The sequence below is a fragment of the Mastigoproctus giganteus genome, chromosome 13, assembly GCF_048544385.1.
Source record: "Mastigoproctus giganteus isolate SK-2022 chromosome 13, ASM4854438v1, whole genome shotgun sequence".
Lineage (NCBI taxonomy): Eukaryota > Metazoa > Arthropoda > Arachnida > Uropygi > Thelyphonidae > Mastigoproctus > Mastigoproctus giganteus.
Genome location: NC_143587.1, coordinates 158,502,249 through 158,523,919, shown reverse-complemented (window position 1 = coordinate 158,523,919; position 21,671 = coordinate 158,502,249).

The window sequence follows — 21,671 nt, the reverse complement described above, 5'->3', positions numbered from 1 at the left end:
TTATCTGGGATATGCTAAATAATAACTCGATACCGATTTATTATACGAAGCTTCCTGTTAAGGAAATTTTTCACTTAATTAAACTGTTAGTTGAAGCCAACTATATCATCCTTCGAGACAAAGTGTACAAAAAAATTTTTGGTTTGCCAATGGGATTGAGCCTGAGCGGCTTAATATCGGAGATCTATCTCTTAACGATTAAACATATACATTTGACGCCTTTTCAACCCCGTATCACATACTATGGGAGGTATTTAGACGATGTTCTAGTTATTACTGATAGCAGCACTATCCAAGACATTTTACATTCATTTAATAATATTCATTCTAGACTCAAATTTACATTGGAAAGGGAGGATACGGATACAAAGTCATTAAATTTTCTAAATTTCACGCTTACTCGGGACTCGCATAAAATCCAATTTAACATCTATCGAAAACCTACAAACACCGGTATGCTTCTACATTATAACAGCTATCACCCGTTCACCTACAAAAGATCGATTATCTTTAATCAATTTCTAAATGCCTATAAATATTCAACGACGGAATCTGCTTTGAGCTCAGAAATACAAATATTAACCAGCAGATTTTTAAACAGGGGTTATCCCCTTGCTACAATAAACCGAATTAGAGTACAAGCTGGCGCCTCCGTAGCCAGTTGGGCAGGAGCAGCAGTACATAGCACACGCTTCTTGATTAGACCGGGGTTTGAGCCCGTGACCACCAAATACGGAGGATGCGGAAAGGTCAGGGAATGACCACCGCATATTCCCGGAGCAATATGGCCTTAGTTGCTAATGCTCCTAAAAACCAAATAACAACAACAACAACAACAACAGGGTACAAGCTGAGGATATGATACAAAATACTACAACAACCAACAATAATAATATCAAAAAATACTTTATTTCTGTCCCATATGTTGAACGGTGGCACAAACAGCTTAACAGATTCTTAAAAGATATCGAATTTAAAATTGTGGCCAGGCCAATACGAAAATCACACACTATACTGAACAATCGCTCAGTCCTTTCCTGTTCGCAACACAAATTAATGACCTGGTATACATTTCTTGCGGTGATTGTGACTCGTCTTACCAAGGTTTGACGCGTTTTCCTCTGAATCATCATCAACAGCCATTTTCAATCCACTGCAGGATGAAGGCCTCTCCAGCAACTTTCCAGTTCCTTCTGTTTTGAGCACTGTCCATCCATTTACTACCCAAAAACTCATGAATTTCATCTATCCATCTCCGCCTTTGTCTTCCAGGTTTTCTTCTAGCTCCTCTTAGGTACCATTCTGTTATTTTCTTAGTCCATCTGTCATCATGTCTTCGAGCTATGTGTCCTGCCCAAGACCATTTTAGTTCTTTAGTTTTGATAAGAATGTCCTTTACTTGAGTTTGCTACCTAATCCATGTGTTTCTCTTCTTATCTAACAGTCTGATTCCCAATATAATTCGTTCCATTCTTCGCTGTGTAGTTCTCAGCTTCTCTTCCATTCTTTTGGTGAGTGCCCAAGTTTCACTTCCATAAGTCATGGTGGGGAGTATACATTGATTCATTATTTTACGTTTCAGACAAACTGGGATATTGCTCTTCAGTATGTGACTATATTTCCTGAATGCTATCCATCCAAAATTTATTCTTCTCTTGACTTCCAGCCATTTATCATTATTACAGCTAATAACTTGTCCCAGATAAGTATATGACTCCACCTTTTCAATTACTGCTCCTTCAATCATTATTTCCCTTTCCGTGGCATACCTGTTCATCATTACTTTTGTTTTAGCCATATTCATCTTTAGTCCAAAATCCTTACTAACTGTACATAACTGATTAAGATTTTCCTCTAATTCTTTGGGATCGTGGCTTATGACTACAATGTCATCTGCAAATCGTAAATGGTTTAGGTACTCTCCGTTCACATTGACTCCTTTCTGCGACCAGTCTAATCTTCTGAAAGCTTCCTCAAGGGAAGCAGTAAACAGTTTCGGAGATATTGTATCTCCTTGTCGAACTCCTTCTCGATTTTAAATTGGCTACTGTCTTTGTCTAGTCTAATAAAGGAGGTAGCACTCTCATATATTTTCTTCAAAATCATAATATATGGGGTATCTATGCCTTGTCTTTCCAGTGCCCGAAACATTACCTTATGCTGTATGGAGTCAAATGCCTTTTCATAATCCACAAATGCCAGGCATAATGGTGTTTTATATTCATTTGCTTTCTCCAATAGCTGTGATATTACGTGAAGGTGATCTACAGTTGAGAATCCTGTCCTAAAGCCAGCTTGCTCTTTCGGTTGATTCTCATCAAGTATTCTTTCTAATCTGTTAGTAATGACCCTTGTGAACAACTTGTAGATGTGGGATAACAAGCTAATTGGTCTATAATTTCCAATTTCTGATTTATCTCCTTTCTTATGCAGCAAAACTATGATTGCATTATTCCACTGCTTAGGCGTCACACCTTTTTCTAATGCACTTTGTGAAGAGCCTTGCCAGTTTTTATGTTATGTCTTTTCCTCCAAATTTTAACAACTCTACAGTAACTTCATCTTCCCCCGGGGTTTTCCGATTCTTCATTTTCTTCAATGCATGTTCTACCTCATCAGGAAGAATATCGGGTATGTCGTATGTGTTGCTGCTTTGCAATCCATCTTCCCCACTGCTGGTATCATTCCCTCGCTCCTTGTATTATTCTCTATAGTAGTCTTCTGCTATTTGAATTATGCCTTCTCTGCTGTTTATAAGTACACCATCGCTATTCTTCAGTTTCAGTATCATTTGTCTTTCTGTATTACTGCTCATGGCTGCTGATTTCAATCCTTTGTTTTCCCTTAATGCTTGTTCTACTTTTCTTGTGTTAAATCTTCTTATGTCCTCTCTGAGTCTCTTTCTAATGGCTTTGCATAACTCAGCATACTCAATTTTCTACTTGTCAGTGTTTATCTTGCTCTTCATGTTTCGCCTTCGGTTCATCATAACAAGTGTTTCTTGACTAATTTTTTCTTCTTTGGATTTCTGTTTCCCTATAGGTTTCTTGGGCTTTATCACTTTCAGAAAGTTGTAATATTCCTCGTCGATATCTTGGTCCTGAGCAGTCTGCAGAAGCTCAAACTTGTTCTTAAGTTCCAGTACATACTGCTTTTTCTCCTCCTCTGTTATCTCAAAGACCTTTGTATTATTTTCTCGAGTCAGTTTTTTCCTTTCCTTTCCTACATCTATATCAAGTGTACATCTTACCATTCTGTGATCACTTCCAACATTTACCTTATTCAGGACGGTAACATCATTCACAATATATCTTCTGTTAGTGAGCATGAAGTCGATTTCATTAGTTGTTAATCCATTTGGACTCTTCCATGTCCACTTTCTGTTCACCCTTTTCTTGAAAAAAGTGTTCATTACTGACAGTCCTTGAAATTCTGCAAATTCCACAAGTCTTTCACCTCTTTTATTTCTTTCACCAATTCCAAAATTTCCTATAGTTCCTCTTTCTGCGCTGTTTTGCCTTTTTCCAACCTTAGCATTGAAGTCCCCCATAATAATAGTGTAGTGGGTTTTCTGCTCATCTAGAAGACTCTCAATTTCGGTGTACATTTCTTCAACCTCTTCATCATCATGGCTTGATGTTGGTGCATAAATCATTATAATCTTTAGCTTGTACCTCTTAGAAATTTTGAGTATTAGTCTTGACACCCTTGGTGATGTACTTTTGAATTCCAAAATGTTGTTTTTAAAATCTTTATGGAACAGAAACCCAACTCCACCTTCACTCCTTTCACTGTTTCCATTGGTGTACAGCAGATTTCCACTTGATAAACTTATAAGTGATTCATTTCTTCTTCTTGTTTCAGCCAAACCGATGATATTCCAATTCACATTTTCTAATTCCTTTTCCAGCTTTAATATCCTGTCTTCACCGATGAGTGATCGTACGTCTGAATATTCTGATCGTACCTCTGAATATTCGTGTTAATCAACATGCGGCCTCAGTTCATGCTTCTCGTTCAGTAGCGTCAGAATTAGTCTTTCACGCCGTCAACGAAAAACATACTATTTTATTTAACGAGGCCAAAATACTTAGTGTCCAACGTAATTATACGCGACTATTAATTGCAGACACCGTAGAAATTAAATTACACCAGAATTCTGTTAATATTCGCCGGCCATATTTGATCTCCGATTCGTGGGCTTTTAGGCGCATGCGCGAAGACAAATAATCTATATTTAAGTTTCATGCTCACCCCTATTCGGTAATTTTCATTCCTGTGATCACGACGTACGGTCGAAAAGCGTTGTTAGCTTCAGGAAGGAAAATCGTTTTGCAATTTTTTCATTAAATTCTTTTAACTAATTTTCTTATTTTTAATTGCGTTAAACTGATTTTTAATTATGTTAAATTGATTTTTAATTATTTGTTACTCTAGTGTAAGTTTTTCGATTTTTTCGTTTTAATTTCTGGAGAGTATCATACGGAAGTGTTCTACGTACTATATGGAGGTAACCTTCTCTTATTATTTCACATATATTGATATCAAAGTATAACTTATTGAGCATTACAGCTCTGCTTCATACTGTCTAATATATATTAATGTACAACTTATGAATGATGTTCGCATATAACGTATACTGTTTATCATGTCGATGATGTAATACAACTTCTTAGTCTACTGGCTATGTCGGGTTTCCACTGTTGGAATGAATTGTTATTATAATTACATCGTTCTTTTTAATCATTTATTTTAGACAACCTTGAGAAGCTGACATATTCAAAGCAAATAAATAAATGTGCTCCTCAGAACTGTGTACTTGATTTACTGAAACTAATCTAATCTAACCCAAGATAATCAAACACATATTTCGCTAACGAAGCGTTTGCAGCCTTATCTATATGGGAACAACCTTTTAACTTGATTTTCGATGTTGAACATGGTCCTTATATTTATTACAAGGAATTAAGAATCATGGTATTTACCAAGATGATTCCAACCTCTCCCATCCTCAGAATATCAAACTGCATATTCAAAGGATCGCGTTACTTCTGATTCATTAAAGCATGTTTTCTAGCATTTAGAAAACATTCTCCTATGCTTATGACAGCCAGATAGCCATAGGGAAAAAAATCTTGAAATACGACACACCATGTGTCGTATTGATGATACGACACACCATGTCAGTGTGTGTCGTATCATCGACATTTTAACGGTCCCTCACTAACCTACTGCCTATCCCGTGATCCTATCACACCGAACCACATGCATGTGATCAATTTACAGAGTACAGACACGGCGCATGGGCAAAAAGAGGCGAGTGCGCGCACCCACACAGACAGAAGAGGGGGAGGGGGCTAACCTCGGTTTGCCTTGCCGCGTGCAGCAAACCCATGATGCACGTGCAATGATGTGGGTTTCCAAGAGAAGGTTTCCTAGAGAGAGAGAGAGAGAGAGAGAGAGTCCAAGGCAATCTACGTGGCACGCGTCCACATCGCACGTGAGCTGTCATACGAGAACGCCGTTTCCCGTTGGCCACTTTCAGACAGGAAATAGACCGGATATTGGCCCCGGGTCAGCAATCTTCTGACGCAAGGGACTGGCTTGGTAAACAATGGCACCTCAGTCAGGGCTAGCTTACCGGAAGGTAAGGATGATATGGTATGGATGAGGTATATTCTTCGTCCCCCTTTGCTTCTTCCCCTCCCTTTTAATGTTGTTCATGCACTCTGATAAGGCTTGTTTTCTCAGTCGAGGTAATTTTAAAGAAACGGATAAGCAGACACGTGTTATTTTTGAATCACCTAGTCCGCTGGGAAAACAAAAAAAAAAAAAAAAAAAAAACGAACTGGAAGACTGCATTCGTACCAACAGATTCACTTCTGAAAAAACAACTTGCCTATGGACTTCATAAAAACTGCAGTATACGAGATCCAATTTCTTAGCAAATAACCTGTTAAACCTATGACCACGGTGCGTTTTTGTATATGTATATAAATAAGTTTTTATTTGACATCACAAATGTGGCCTCTGCTTTTTCGCTTTCGTATCATACTGAACGGAACGAAACTTTACTATTCAATATTAATTAATATTTTATTAACTAATTAATTTTAAAGTATAGAGATTAATGTTAATAATCTGTTTAGCTACATAAGAGATTGGCAAGCAACCATTTCAAGCCGCCGTAGCCTAGTGGTCAGGCGCGCGGGTGCATAAGTACACGTGCCTTGAGTGACCGGGGTTCAAGCCCGTGACTACTGAATACGGTGCTGTTTCTTGTATTCTGTCTATCTTGTGAACTCCTCTGACCGTTTGGTCGTCCCGGAGTATAAACAGAAAATTTATTATTATTTTATTTATAATTAAATGGCAGAACTGGGCCACATGACAATTAAATGGCAGAACTGGGCTTAGGGAGTATGTAAGGGTTAGAAACAGAATGGAGAGAGAAGAAGAAACAGTTCCCTTTCAAAGGACTGTTATAGTATGATGTCACCCCAAATTAATTGCTGAAAACATTGAACGCGACAGAGTAATAATATCATTCACGAAAAGGGTAGTAACAGACTATTAGTGATCAACGGGCAATTTCATGCCGAACATGTTCACTGAATTGCACCTAAAATGAAATTCGACGGTGATTGCGAATTTCTGTAAAACTGTTTTACGTAGTTTTGCCTAAGCCCATTGACTGTTGCCAATGGAACCATAACTACAGTTACTCGAAAGGAATTTTGGGGACAGGTACCTGTCTGAATCCTTGGTGGAACACAGGTTGATCAATAGCCGTGCTTTGAGGACAATACAGTAGGGGGTGTCTATCTTGGTCAGATTAGCAGCTAGATTTGAGCCGAACTGAGTACTTCTCGTTTTCGCGTTTCACAGCAGAAGCAATCATAAAAGTGCACCTTCTGTGAATGAAGTAGCTACTACTTTGAAGGATGAGCGGTGAAAAATGCCGATCTCCACGTGTACGCGACAGTAGCCGTGTGATTAACGCACAACTACAAATTTACGCAGTTGTATGCTTGAATCTACTTTATACCACAAAATACGGTAATACAATATATCCCTGGCGTGTGAGTCAACCTTTGAAGTTCCCTAACAAATCGAAATACTAAAATTTTAAGATCAGGTATAAAATCCTAAACTTGAATTAAAAGCAGTACTCAGGGTTAAAAAGACCTGAACTAATAACAATATATTCACAATTCATTGCGTATATATATTTTTACAATTTTTATTACACAAAGATACATTGTTGAGCATCTTTTAAAACCCAAGAATTTGTTCGTCTTGGAAACAGTTCGTAGAATTCGTTGGAAATTATGTTTCTCGGTTTACTCTTCCAGTTTTCGAAAAATAAACTTTCAAGATTTTTATTTTCTTATCGAAAACACTTGCATACTGAGATACTGTATAAAGAGCAACCAATTGGCAACTCAGGCAACAAGGAATGGCTCAGTTACATAATTTCAGTCTCCCGTATACATATGCAGCATCCATCAAAGAGATGTCTCGTCATCACCTATGCCTGTAGGTTTTGGTTTTGACACCATCAACATAAGAGATTTGTTGTTGTTGTTGCTTGAGAGCTATTGGTGCAAGAGCAGCTTAGGCTATAATGCGCCTAGTCTAGGTTAGAGAGTTTCACATAACATAAGAGAGTAGTACATTTAAAGCGGAGTACCGCTTTATTTGCAGTTTACTGTAAAATGTCAAAATTAAAAAAAAAAAAAAAAAAAAAAAGAGCAGGAATAATTAAATTTAAACGTAGACAGTGGTTCTCAGTGCAGATTTTACTGTAATATACCACTAAAAGAGATACGAAGGATGAATAAAAAAAAGGCGTCAACTATACAGCGAATATAATTAAGCACGAATTTTTAAGGCAAAAAATTAATAGTCCACTTATACGCCGGAATGTACGGTTATGGTTTTCAACATGCAAAATAAGAAAACCAGCCACAGGATACACGCAACATGCAGACACGATGTAGTGACGCTTCCTCGACCTGTTGTTGTTTGGTTTTTAGGAGCATTAGCAACTAAGGCCATATTGCTCCGGGATATGCAGTGGTCATTCCCTGACCTTTCCGCATCCTCCGTATTTGGTGGTGACGGGCTTGAACCCCGGTTTAATCAAGAAGCGCGTGTACGCACTGCCGCTCCTTCCCGCCTGGCTACGGAGGCGCCTTCCTCGACGTATGCTGTCCCAACATAAATTAGAAACAACCCAGAGTCTAATTAAACTTTAATACATGCTGCATTCTAGTTTATTTACAAGACAGACAAATATTCAACATATTAAGAATGAAACATCAGATTTGTATCAATTCAAGAGATATTAAAGGCTAATAATTGCGAACAGTTATTGCACAAATGATTACGAGAGAGGGAGAGAGAGAGAAAAGGATATTTATGTAATGATTATCTTAATACTTAATGACTTGATCAAATAAGGAAATTACTGTGTCGTGCACTATATCGTTGAACAGACAGAAATAAAGAACTACCAAGATAAGTCAAATGAAAACATAACTTTTTAATTAATAAGTAATGTGGAAATTGGTGAAATAATGAGCACTTCAACCTGCTTGTAGTGTAATCTGCCTTTAATTTCTTAAAGAATTACAAATTATTCTCGGACGTTTCGTGGTACTTCACGAAACGTCCTTACCTGTACCACTTCTTCAGTGAATTCCTATAATGCTGTCCATATTACACTATCACACATTTTTTCCAAACTGGTATGCTGTTCTGAAAACACATCAGCCTCACGTACCAAAACTGGTATGCGTTTCATATTAATACCATCGAAAATTGGTATGTGTGACTAATGGCATCATAAGAGCACGACTGAATGAAGGAGTTATATGAGCGGAATTTACTTGAATATGGCCTTGAAGAGTTGAAGTTTGCTAAAGAATGTGAAGTTTGTTTCTCAAGAGTTAGTAGATATGATAATAATAGAAATTGGATATTGACTCAGTTTTGGAGTTAGGGATTTCCTAAAGCGCTCTCAGCATATTTACTTGGGTTGTAAAAGTAGCAAGTTTAAGAGGTATTATTTAACTACAAATAATGTGCTAGAGGTGTCTTCAATATGGACATAAGGCAAGAAACTGTTTTATGTAAATAAAATTGTTTATTCTCATTGCGCAAGACGTGGACACTCTTATCAGGAATATTCATATAAGAACATGAAACCTACTTGTGCGAATTGCTAAGTTATGAATCGCCATTCGACCCATTCTGTTCAAAGCACATTGTGTCCATCATTCCAGAACGTGCTACAGTTGGTCAGGAGTAGGACAGAGACTTTTTAGTTTTTGTTTCAGGATGTGCGAAACTAAACAAACTACTTGAGTATACAAAACACTTGACTTACCGAACGGTATGGGACACTTGTAATGGACTTACTGATTGCTATTTCTTCAAGCTGTGTACTAAGTTTGTTTTCCTCTTCTATTTCTTTCTTTTTCTACTGTCTTTTCTCTTTCTTGTTCTTGCTATTATTTTCTATTTCTTTATTTGGTATTATCAGTACGCAGAAAGTGAATCTCTGGCCAGCTCCACGTGCCAAGGATGGTAACCAACTAGTGGCAGTGTATGTTTGATATCTGTGCAATATTGTATATAGGTGGTTGGGTTACCAGAAAAGCTGGATAGAACCGACTAGTTTAATAAATAAAAAAAAGAAATTAATTTGATGATAAAGTAATTCAAAACCTTTGCAGAATCTTTACAGAAATATTTATTTTCACTTGCAATTAGTTGATTAGTCAGTAATAATCTGTTGATTAGTCAGTAATAACCAGTTGATTAGACAGTAATATGCCTGCCTAGTTGAAAGGTCAGAGATCGAAATTCGGCCATGATAGGACATCGTCATCTAGTGCCTTAGAGCAAGTACAGATTTCGTCGATCTACAAACTAAGGTCGATAAACAAACTACTTTAGCACACAAAACACTTGACTTACCGAACGGTATGGGACACTTGTAATATGAACAAAACTTATGTTTAAACAAAGAAATGAATAACGCGTTAGTATCCCCTTTGGCCATAATTACTGCTTCAGTACTTTCAGTACGCAGGAGAAGGGTTCTACTAATTTCTAGTAGAAAGCTAGTAATATTGTTTTCCAATTATTGTTCTCCTTTAAAACATCATCAAAACGTCGACTGCTAAAAGTTTTCTGGGCAAGAATGAATTTCTTTTTTAATTTACGTATTTAACGTACACATACACATGGATATATCACAACTTTTATGCAAATTTCAGTAAAACAAGCAAATATACTGGTATTTGCTTGATTTGTTATATTTTGTCGCTTATTTCGTTCACCTGTTCGTGTTTCTGTTGTTTCTACTGGGTTTTTGCGCTTTTCTCTTAAGCGCTCGGTTGAAAAACTAAGGCTTTAATACCAACACAATGTTGTAAATTGCTTACACTGTATCCCACTCCATTTCATTTGTACATGAGAGAGGTAAAAAAAGAAAAACAGAAATTTTCGGGAGAAAAAATTCTGTACCTCTGCCTTAGACCTGCTAACTGCAGCCCGAATGAAAAGAAAATAGAGAAGTTATACACTTTTATTATTTACAGCGCCTTTATAGAGAATTTCTTCGGTCTGCGGAGAAAATCAAACCTAGCCCGTTTCCAAAGGATGTAATCGTTATGTTACAGATGATTTCAGGCAGCATTGAACAACCTGCGCTAAGTTGGCTTTGCATTAGCAATACCCCCTTGTGTAGCAATGGGGTTGGTCTGTAACGCATGTGAAGGCTCAAAGTCAGGAACGATGGATATAAGAATGCAGTTCGCAAACAAGGCGATCAGTTTTAGAATATCTGTAAAGAAGAATGGCTCGGCATCCGGATCTTTCCGACTTCGAATGTGGCCAGGTACCAGTATCTTGACAACAGCCAACATGGTTAAGTGACACAGTTCTGTGCTGTCACGAATCTAGTGTGACTAATTCAACAACGGACGAAGAGCTAGCCAAAGGTTACACGCGGGACAGCCACGTGCTGTCGAAACCCATAGTGAGCGTCGTGGGTCTTGTCTCGTAACACAACAGCGACGCAGTACAGTGGCCCAACTAACCACCCAGCCAGAAACACATCACTTCCATATGCACTATGCACCGGAGCTTAGCTCGTATAGGCTATGCCAGTCGATGGCCGCCACCAGCAGCTGTTCTCACTGCAAGAAACAAGCAACTGCACCTTACACATGCACGTCATCACCAGCACTGGACCAACATGTGGAAACCTGTCGCTTGATAGGGTGAAACCTGTTTCCAACTTTATCACGTTCATAGATGTATTCGCATTTGGAGAAAACAACGTAAGACAATGATACATGGATGCTCTATTGGCGTACAGCAGGCTGGAGGAGATATGATTTTTTGGAGACTGTTTTAGTGGCATGCTCTGGGTCCTCTCGTTAATCAACGTTACAGTTAACCAACAGATCGATGGGAACGCGTACCTTTCTATCGACGCCGACCAAGTACACCCCTTCGTGATGGCATTTTATCTAGAAAACTCCGACACCTATAAACAAGGAAAAGTGCCATGCAACAAGACCCGGAAAGTTACTAACTGGTTTCCGGAAAACGACAATGACTTCTTCCTCCTCCCATGGCCGCCCAACTCAACCGATCTCAACCCAAATGAGCATGGAAAAGTCCTTTCGATACAACCATCATCCACCTCACAACGTGAGGGCACTACTGGACAAAAGAAGTATTGTTTAAGATTTAGGACTAAATGTATGTCAAATGAACTAATGAGACTCGTGACAGGGAATAAAAATGCATGGGAAATAAGGTATCAGGTGACACAGAAGCTTATGGTAGATATAAGCTAATCTGTAATCAAATCACAAAGGAGGTTAGGCAAGCGAAGGCAGACTATGAGAAACCTTTGAAAAAGGATGCAACACAATGACTTATTTACTTATGTAACTCTATAAGGAAGGGGATGAATCAGATTGATCCACTTGATATCAATAGTTTGACCGTTTATGATCCTACTCAGGTAGCTGACAAACTGAATACGTATATAAGTAATGAGGAGTTATTTAGGAAAGGGAATGCCAACGGTTTATCAAACTCTAATAAGGAGCTAAAGCATTATGTAATAACTAAGAGCAAAGTGGAGGAGAACTTGTTGAAGTTAAATATAAGAAAAGCACTTGGGGTGGATGGGATCTATCCAGTTATATTAAAGGAGGCAGCAAAAGAAGTATGCAAACCATTGGTCATAATTATGAGACCATCCTTGGATTAAAGGGAGGTTCCCACACAGACTGGAGACGTGCAAATTTATCCCATATTCACAAAGGGGATAAAGGGTGACACGAGAAATTACAGACCTCTTAATTTAACTTCTGCTCCGGGGGGAAATAGTGGAGTCTATGATTAAAGAAGCATTGCAGGATCATCTAGGCAAGACTACAATTATAGTTCACGCAGAGCATGGGTTTCTTTGGGAGAAGTCTTGTCTGAACAATTTGATTGGATACTATGATGTGGTCACAAATGTACTGGATTCCAAAAATAATGTTATCATATACTTGTATTTCAGGAATGTTTTTGATACTGTTGCATGTGGAAGACTACTGTACAAATTGGAGCAGTATGGCATTAAGGGCAAGTTGCTGCTGTGTGCATAAAGGGCCAGTTGAGTGGGAGAAGACAGATAGTGGCAATCAATGTACACTGCTCTTCTTGGAATAATGTTATTGGTGATGTCCCCCCAGGGTTCAGTGTTGAGCCCATTTTTGTTTTTGTTGTTTTCTATATTTATCAATGATATTAATGAAGATACGTATATCAGGCTTAATTGTTCAAGTTTGCAGAAGATACGAAAGTTGGCAGGGTTGTTAATAACAGTAATGACAGCAGGCTACTGTAATAGGATCTAGAAAAGTTGGACAGATGGGCTAAGAGGTGGAAACTGAAGTTTAACATTGACAAATGCAAATTACTGCATATGGATAGCAGTAGCCCCAGAGAAACGTACTAACTGTGTGGTACTACATTCAAAGTGGTAGAGAATGAAAAAGACCTAGGGATAAACGTCCAGTCAGATATGACGTTTTCCGATTAGTGCAGACAGGCTGCCAGAGCAGCTCCTGGGGGTGTTGTCAAACATTAAAGAAGTTTTCTATCGGGGATAAAGAGGTGATTATCCCCGATAGAAAGAGGTGATTATAAGGCAATGGTGATTATAAGGCAATGGTCAGGTCACACCTTGAGTACCGCATACAATTCTGGAGGCCTCATGTACTGGAAGAGTACAGAGAAGGGCAACGAGATCAGTGAGGGGAACAAAGCGTTTCTCTTACCAAGAAAGACTTAAGTTCTGCAAATTTCAACGTCTCGAGACTATGCACCTGCGAGGTGATCTGACTGAGGTATATAAGGCCGTGAATAGTTTGCGCAAGCTCACTGCTGATGGGATTCTTCCTCTTGCTCAGACTGCGCACCCGAAGGGGCATATTTTCAAGTTGAGGAAAGACAGTTGTAGAATAGATGTACAGAAATTTGCCTTTAGGTGGTTGATTTCTGGAACAAGTTTCCATCGGTCGCTGTGGAAATTGATATATGTTAAATAAATTCAAGAAAAAACTGGACAAACTTTTGGAGCGAATGGATGGGTGAAATAGAAAGGTTTTTTTTTTTTTTTTTTTGGCTGATGCAGTATAAAAAATAAATTTTTTGTTTACACTCCGGGGACAACCAAATGGTCAGAGGAGTTCACAAGATAGACAGAATACAAGAAACAGCACCGTATTTTGCAGTCACGGGTCATTCAAGGCCCGTGTATTTATGCACCCGCGCGCCTGACCGCTAGGCAACGGCGGTTTGCCTTCATCATATGCTTCTGCTAATGCTAATGCTAAAAGTGAAACGCATAGGTAGCACTAACAGGTCCACAAAGTGTTGATTAACTCCACAAGGCGTTGCAGGGTGTCTTGCAAAACCTTGTGGAGCCATACCAAGACGTGTATGGGCTGTATTAGGGGAAAAAAAAGGTGGAGCCACGAGGTATTAGGCATATGTTAATGCAAATCCAACTCAGTGTACCAAACCCCTCCAGCACATGAGAGCACGACGAAAAAATGGCCCTCAGTCCCCGGCGGCTTACAGCAGCGGGAGGATCAGAGTGGAAGCAGAGGGTGCTAAGAATCTCTGGGTACGACCAGGCTGCCATGCACGGAAACTGAACTTGGCCTGTTACAATGTAAGATCTCATTCCTGACGCTTGAGGTTTTTGTCATCTTTATCCAGTACATATTTTCTGTGGAAGATTGAAAAGCAAAATTTATAATTGTTGAGTACCTTTGACTGGGAGGATGACAAGGATTATTATGTTCTTCCGTGGCAGTGGTCTCTTGGTAGGTTGATATTTCAAGATGAGCAACGTCTTTTTGGACCAGCTAACACACACGCACGCACGCACGCACGCACGCACAGGAAAGGGCACTGGGAAGACAAGGCATAGATATCCCATATATTACGACTTTTGAAGAAAATATATGAGAACGCTACCTCCTTTATTAGACTAGACAAAGAGAGTAACAAATTTAAAATTGAGAAAGGAGTCCGGCAAAGAGGCACAATATCTCCAAAGTTGTTTACTGCTACCCTTGAGGAAACTTTCATAAAATCAGACTGGTCGCAGAAAAGAGTAAATGGAATGGAGAGTACCTAAACCATTTACGAATTGCAGATGACATTGTGATCATAATTCATGATCCCAAAGAATTAGAGGAAAATCTTAATCAGTTATGCAGGGTTAGTAAGGATTTTGGACTAAATATGAATATGGCTAAAACAAAAGTAATGATGAACAAGTATGCCACAGAAAGGATTATAATCATTGAAGGAGCTGTAATTGAAAATGTGGATTCATATACTTATCTGAGACAAGTCATTAGCTGTAATAATGATAAATGGCTGAAAATCAAGAGAAGAATAAATTTTGGATGGATAGCATTCAGGATATATGGTCGCATACTGAGGAGCAATATCCCAATTTGTCTGAAACGTAAAATAATGAACCATGTATATTCCCCACCATGACTTATGGAAATGAAACTTGGGCACTCACCAAAAGAATGGAAGAGAAGCTAAGAACTACACAAGAGAACTCTCACTGTTGCGTTACAGAAAACTTACTCACACTCTTGCGAGGTTTACTTACAGAGAGGATCATAATAGTAAAGCATGAAGATTTTAGCATCAATTACACAGTAAATAAAGGAGTTTCCCAAGGAGGAGTACTCTCTGCGACACTATTTGCCACAGCCCTCGATCCTTTCCTCTCAACCTGCAATAACATCCTAACCTATGAGGATGACCTGAAAATATTCTTCACATCCAGCAGCAATGATAGTTCTACAAGCTACACAACAGTTAACTAATCTGGCTAACTTCCTTGCCTCGATTGGGCTCGAAATTAACCCTCTTAAAACTGTCCAGATGTCCTTCTCCAGAAAGTATAAAATACATAACATCACCATTCTCTTAAAGGGCCAACCCATCCAAAAAGTCGATCATTACAAGGATCTGAGAATTACCTTCTCTTAAATGGTCAACACATCCAAAAAGTCGATCATTACAAGGATTTGAGAATTACCTGGAGCAACAAATTATCCTTCACTGAGCATTTCACTATCACCAGGAAGAAACCACTAAGCGCCATCTGGCGTTCAAGACAAGAATTAGCTGGAGTTCAAAATGCTCAACTGGTGAAGGAATACATTCTTAGATGCGTTGCCCCGGTAGCCTTATACGCTTCGGTCATCTGGTCCTCAACTACTGAAACGTACATTAAAACCTTCCTAAACATAGAATATTGGATACTCAGGTGGCTAAACAAGATTTTCCAATTCCCCTTCACTATCTCCAAGGAGGGGTACTCTCTGCGACTAAAGAATTTCCAATTCCTCTTCACTATCTCCAGAGGCATTTTTTATGCAGTTATGGAGTGGACACCGTGGATATTTATTGTCATTTGGACAAATATTCATATATTGACCAAACTATTGACAGGAAGATATGATGCGCTAGTACTTACAGGCATCATCTCACACCCACGAAGCCAGAGGCAATCGTGCAGCTTGTAAATTAAGCCTCTTTGCTCTAATCTTAACTCCTTGAAAAGTTTAAACAGGATGACCCCTCTAAATACCATAGAAACCCTAAACCAGTTTCAGGTTCACTGTGAAAAACTGAGCTCCAATAAGGCCTACAGAAAATCTACCAACAAACAACTGAGTTGCAACAGTACTAGCTGGAACCCATCGTCTTTTAGTTATTCTGAGTTATGCTGCCATCACGACATTCGAGTACGAAGTTTATAAATTTTAGTGTTGCGAATGCTCCTCTACGAAGACATCCAGAAATGAACAAAATTTTTATATTAATATTTCCTTTATTGTTAAACTGTAAATATTTTTATAAATTTATCCTCTGCATTGTAAAAATAATCCTCTGGCTTTCACGCCGTACGATACAATATAAGACGATACATTATAAGATATAATCGTACAAGGGACGATTGTATCTTATAATCAACTGAAAAATAAATAAATAAATATGACATGAAGATCGGAACCCTGTAAAGTCGACCAGATGATAAATCTTTTGGTAAAGTTTGATTTCTGGTTAAACGGCCAAGTATCATATTTAGCTACAAAGCGAAGAAATTTAAAGCAACTGAAAGTGAACTATACAGAGACTAGTAGTATCGCATAATCTGGAAAAGTTTTCGGCAGGACTGGCTGGGGTATAGAAAGACTGCAAAAAGAATTTCTGAAGGTGTGACAAGCTTGTCCGTGGTAACTTATCACTGCTTTGGGATACATGCTATCACGGTAGACGAACTGAATTGATGGAATACAGAGAGAGAGAGAGAGAGAGAGAGAGAGAGAGTTTATTAGAACTCTCTCCCTTTCCGGTATTCTCTAAGTGTGGCGTACGGAAGTTCTGGAAACTGCCAGGAATAAATTAGATATCTCGCATTAACGACACCAACATGCTGTAAACGCACGCGACAAATCTCACGTGTTAATGACTTCGCTAGTTCACGTCATCCATTACGTGTGGCCTTGAGTTCAGTATTTATCTATAAATAATGTGCAGCGATATGTTTCTGGAGAACTACAAGATTGTCACTTCACACTATTAGAGACGTGTCATTAGTAACCGTGGCATTGGATTATCATTCCAAACGAAGCATTAAACGTTTAAGAGGTCATTTGTTATAGTATTTAGCAAGTATCAATGGGAGGTGGCAAAGACACGCGCTGTCTTTAGGAGAGAGCCTCTGTCCCAGTGCTATTTGGATAAGTTAACCTTTTGGCATCCAAATGGGCGGTGTTTGTCAGTTCTGTTTGACACTTGAGGAATAAGTCACGTGTATGTGTGTGCGCGCGCGTGTGTGTGTGTGTGTGTGAGCGCGCTTACCAACGTCAGTTTTCGATGGATTGCTTACTCTGCACAAAATATAACGGTCGTAATCAGCGGCAAGTAATTAAGGGAAAGTGTGAGAGCAGTTTGAATGAAATTTGAAATGAGAATACGATGTTCCAGGAACTAGGGAATCGGACAGACACGCTGATGCTCGGAATTAGGTAACACAGATTTATCATATTCTGAAAGAAGTTCCTGGCCAGTAGCTATCCATTAGGTCAGCTATTCAACTGAGATTTATAGATGGGTGAATAAGATTCGGTATGTTGACATCTATAATACTATAGTAAGAGAAAACTTCTTCCACAGCAAAGAAATGTCTGTGTCTAGGCTGTTTCAAATACGCCAGACAGCAGATCAACTTGAATGAACCACTACAGGCCTGTATTCAAAGCTTCTTGAAAAAATATTGTTTATTCAACCACACATTCCCGGAGATGCCTCTCCAAAATCACTGTGCCCTTAAGCACATAACAAGATGCTCCTCTATCCCCAAGTTTCTCAAAACATCCCACACTTTCTCTCTCCTTATGGCATCAAACGAATTCAGAAATTGCAGCTCTTATTTCGACATATGGCCAGTATTTGTCAATAAATCCACCTTATTCAACATATTTAAAGATTCTTCCAGGTTAAAGGCAATGCTCTCAAATTCCTACAATAACTCTTGACCTCCAAAGTTGTATACCAGCTTTCTGTTGGATCCCAGTCATTCTCTCAACCAATCGCTGCCGACGTTTCCTAGGGAAGAGACTTTTCCCATTTAAAGACCGTTACGGGCAAAATGGTTATGCTATACCCATGACATGAAATTTCTGTCACCTATCAGACCTACAGATGATCTTTGTTGTAGCATAACGTTCAACAACCATCCTCATTACCAGAAATTCAGAATCTCGCTTACCACCAACCCTGTTAACAGTTACCCTGCGATCATAATTAGTTTTCTTCCTGAAGAAACCTGCACAGATACAGTCATCGCTTGGTAGTTTGTTCATTCCTGAGGCATTAAACACACAAATCTGAGAAAATTTGATCCCGAACATTTGATTCCGCTTACACGTCTATTTATCAACCAGTCACCAAAAAAACAGTCAGCTAAGATGGACAGAAAAGCAATACCTACTTCCTCTCAGATAAACACCGATGAGCCAAAACATTAAGGCCAGCGAGTCGTTATGCAAATTGAAGCAACTGCAGATGAACTACAGCGCGTGCGCGGGTCGGGACAAGGTATAAAAAACACCTGATCTGAGCTCCGTTAATCATTGTTACTCTTGTTCTTCAGATGTGAAAGGCGAGACTTAAGCAAGTTTGACAAAGGCCAAATTGTAATGGCCAGACGACTGGGTCAGAGCATATCCGAAATGGCACGGCTGGCGGGATGCTCACGGTCAGCCGTGGTTAGTACCCACGGAAAGTGGTCAGAGGAGGGAAAACCACGGCTCATCGATGCTCGAGGTGAGCGAAGGCTTTCCCGGATGGTATATGACAACAGAAGGGAAACTGTGGCTCAACTAGCCAGTAATTGGAATGCTGGTGACGGGAATAATGTGTCACAACACACAGTACATAGAACCCTGCTGAAAATGGGGCTGTAGCCGCAGGCCGCTCCGAGTGCCCATGCTAACCACGGTTCACCCGCGACAGCGCCTACAATGGGCACGTGAGCACCGAAACTGGACCTTGAGTGATTGGAAGAAGGTCGTCTGGTCCGATGAATCACGTTTCCTGTTCTACCATTTGGACGGCCGGGTAAGTGTGCGTCGTTTACCTGGGGAAGTGATGGCGCCTGGATGCACCGTGGGATGAAAACAAGCCAGTGGCGGCGGTGTCATTCTGAGATACCCTGGGTCCAGTTATCCATGTGTCGGGCACTCTGACGTCTACCGTCTACCTGAACATCATTTCTGACCAGGTACACCCTTTCATGGCAAAGGTCTTCCCCTCTGGCCGTGCCGTCTTTCAGCAGGATAATGCGTCATGCCACACCGCCCGGATTGTTCGAGACTGGTTCGCGGAACATGAGGAAGATTTCCAGGTATTGCCCTGGCCTCCAAAATTCCCCAGACATCGATCCCATCGAGCATCTGTTGTTTGTGTTGGAACAGCAACTCCAATCTGCGGCGTATCAATCACGGACCTTACAGGTGTTAAAGGAACTGCTGGATACGTGGTGGTACCAGATACAAGACGCATTTAGAAATCTTGTAGCGTCCATGCCTCGCCGGGTACGAGCTGTTTTGGCTGCACGTGGTGGACCAACATCATATTAAGTAGGTGGTCAGAATGTTTTGGCTCATCAGTGTATATACTTCACATCAGAAATAGTATTCATTTAAACGAAGGCGGTGCAAAGATTTTTGCCAGTATCATAGAGGATACCTTAAGGATTCAGGAAAACTGGTAGTTAGAGGAGAGAAGGGTAATATAAATGCACGTTTACCTCAAAAATTGTTTGTTGCCACAACAGCCGATGTCGACAAGACGTTCTGAGTGTAGCAACGTTTCAAATGAGTGGAATTTGAAAGATAGGAAAACAAGCTTAAATAACTTCAACGGGTGTTACTGTAGTAAACCATAAAAGAATACTTAATCTTAACTGTGTCTACAGTACACTGAAAGGAGAGAATTCATGGGATACCTGGTTCCTGGACAACGCGACGCTGTCAACTGTCTCGCTAGTGGACGAACCCACCGCGTGGCAGGTATACAGGTACACAGAATTCAAGTAGACGGTAATTCGATGTCAGTATTGATAAACGTCGTGAGTTTACCGACCTTAAAAGAGGGATGATAGTGGGTGCCCGACGTATGGGTCACTCTATCGCAGAGGTAGTACAGAAATTGCACTATCCCCGTTCGACAGTATCAAGAGTGTATCGGGAATACGCCATTTCGAGAATAACATTTCATCGTCGACAGAGCAGTTCAACTCCGCTTTTTATTATTATTATTATTATCAGTTTATTTATCTAACACCCCTATACAGACATTATCTAGGAGGGTGGCTAATACAGAGACCCTACAACAAATTAGATGGCAACATTGAAAATCAGAAAATACATAAGAATAAATACATCGACAGTCACTTGACACAAAAATCGTTCTTTACAGATGATCAAGAGTTCATAGGCACAAATTCCACAAAAATGTACACTCCCATTCATTAAATTTGTAGTGTAGTATACAAGTCCGCTGCTATCAGCTTCCTGTAGGCTTTGTCATGGCAGTTCCTGTTCGGGTCGATTTTGAAGTCTCTAAAGAGCTCCAGAGTATTGGCAGGAAACATCCGCCTTAATCCCTCTATATCTCTGTGAAGAATAGTACCACTACAACAGGGCCAGAAATGTGATTGGTGCAGGTTGTGTGTATTATGTGTGTGTTCTGTTGTTCTGTTCTGGCCGCTTGGCTACCCAGAAGCACCAGTCACCTGGACAGATGGTTCTGAGTACTCGTCCACACTACCGGAAGGTGGGCCACTCAATGTAAAGCACGTACTGTCTCAAAAGAGACTCTGAACCACCCGGTGTTGCCAGAAGGTAGGTCAGGGGGCAGGGGGCAGGGGGCCCATTACAGAGGGAAAAAACCCACTCATGATGCTGGATATGGAAAAGAAATGAATAAAAATGAAATAATAAAGGAAGTAGAAGAAAAAAAAATAAATATGTATAATAAAAATAAGATAAAAAATAATTAATATACAAGATAATTAAATTCATCTGCCGTGCTGTGTATCTTATGTCTGTTAACTGCTGTGTTCTATGGTCGATTTGTCTGTTTTGCTGGACGAAAAATCCCAGTTTCTGGGGGAAAGGAAACCTTGCTATCTACGCCTGAGACCGACTAACCAGACACGGAGTGAAAAAAGCCCATTAAAGTTCATCGCGTCATCGACGGGATTCGAACCAGGGCCTTTTCCACCCGGTGTGGGGAGGACGGAGGACGAGTACCGCGTAGACAATAGTAGGATACACAATTCCTTCCTTACCCTTACCATTGTATCCCTCTACATTAACTAAGCAAAAGTAAGAGTCATTACATAGGTTTGTAGGCTTCGGCCAAATCATGGGAATTGCAAATGGAACTTTTCCATAATCTCAATGCTTCAACACAGGTTCTGAAAACTTTGTGCGGAGCCCACTGTTTATCTTGGTCCCAAAAAAAATCAC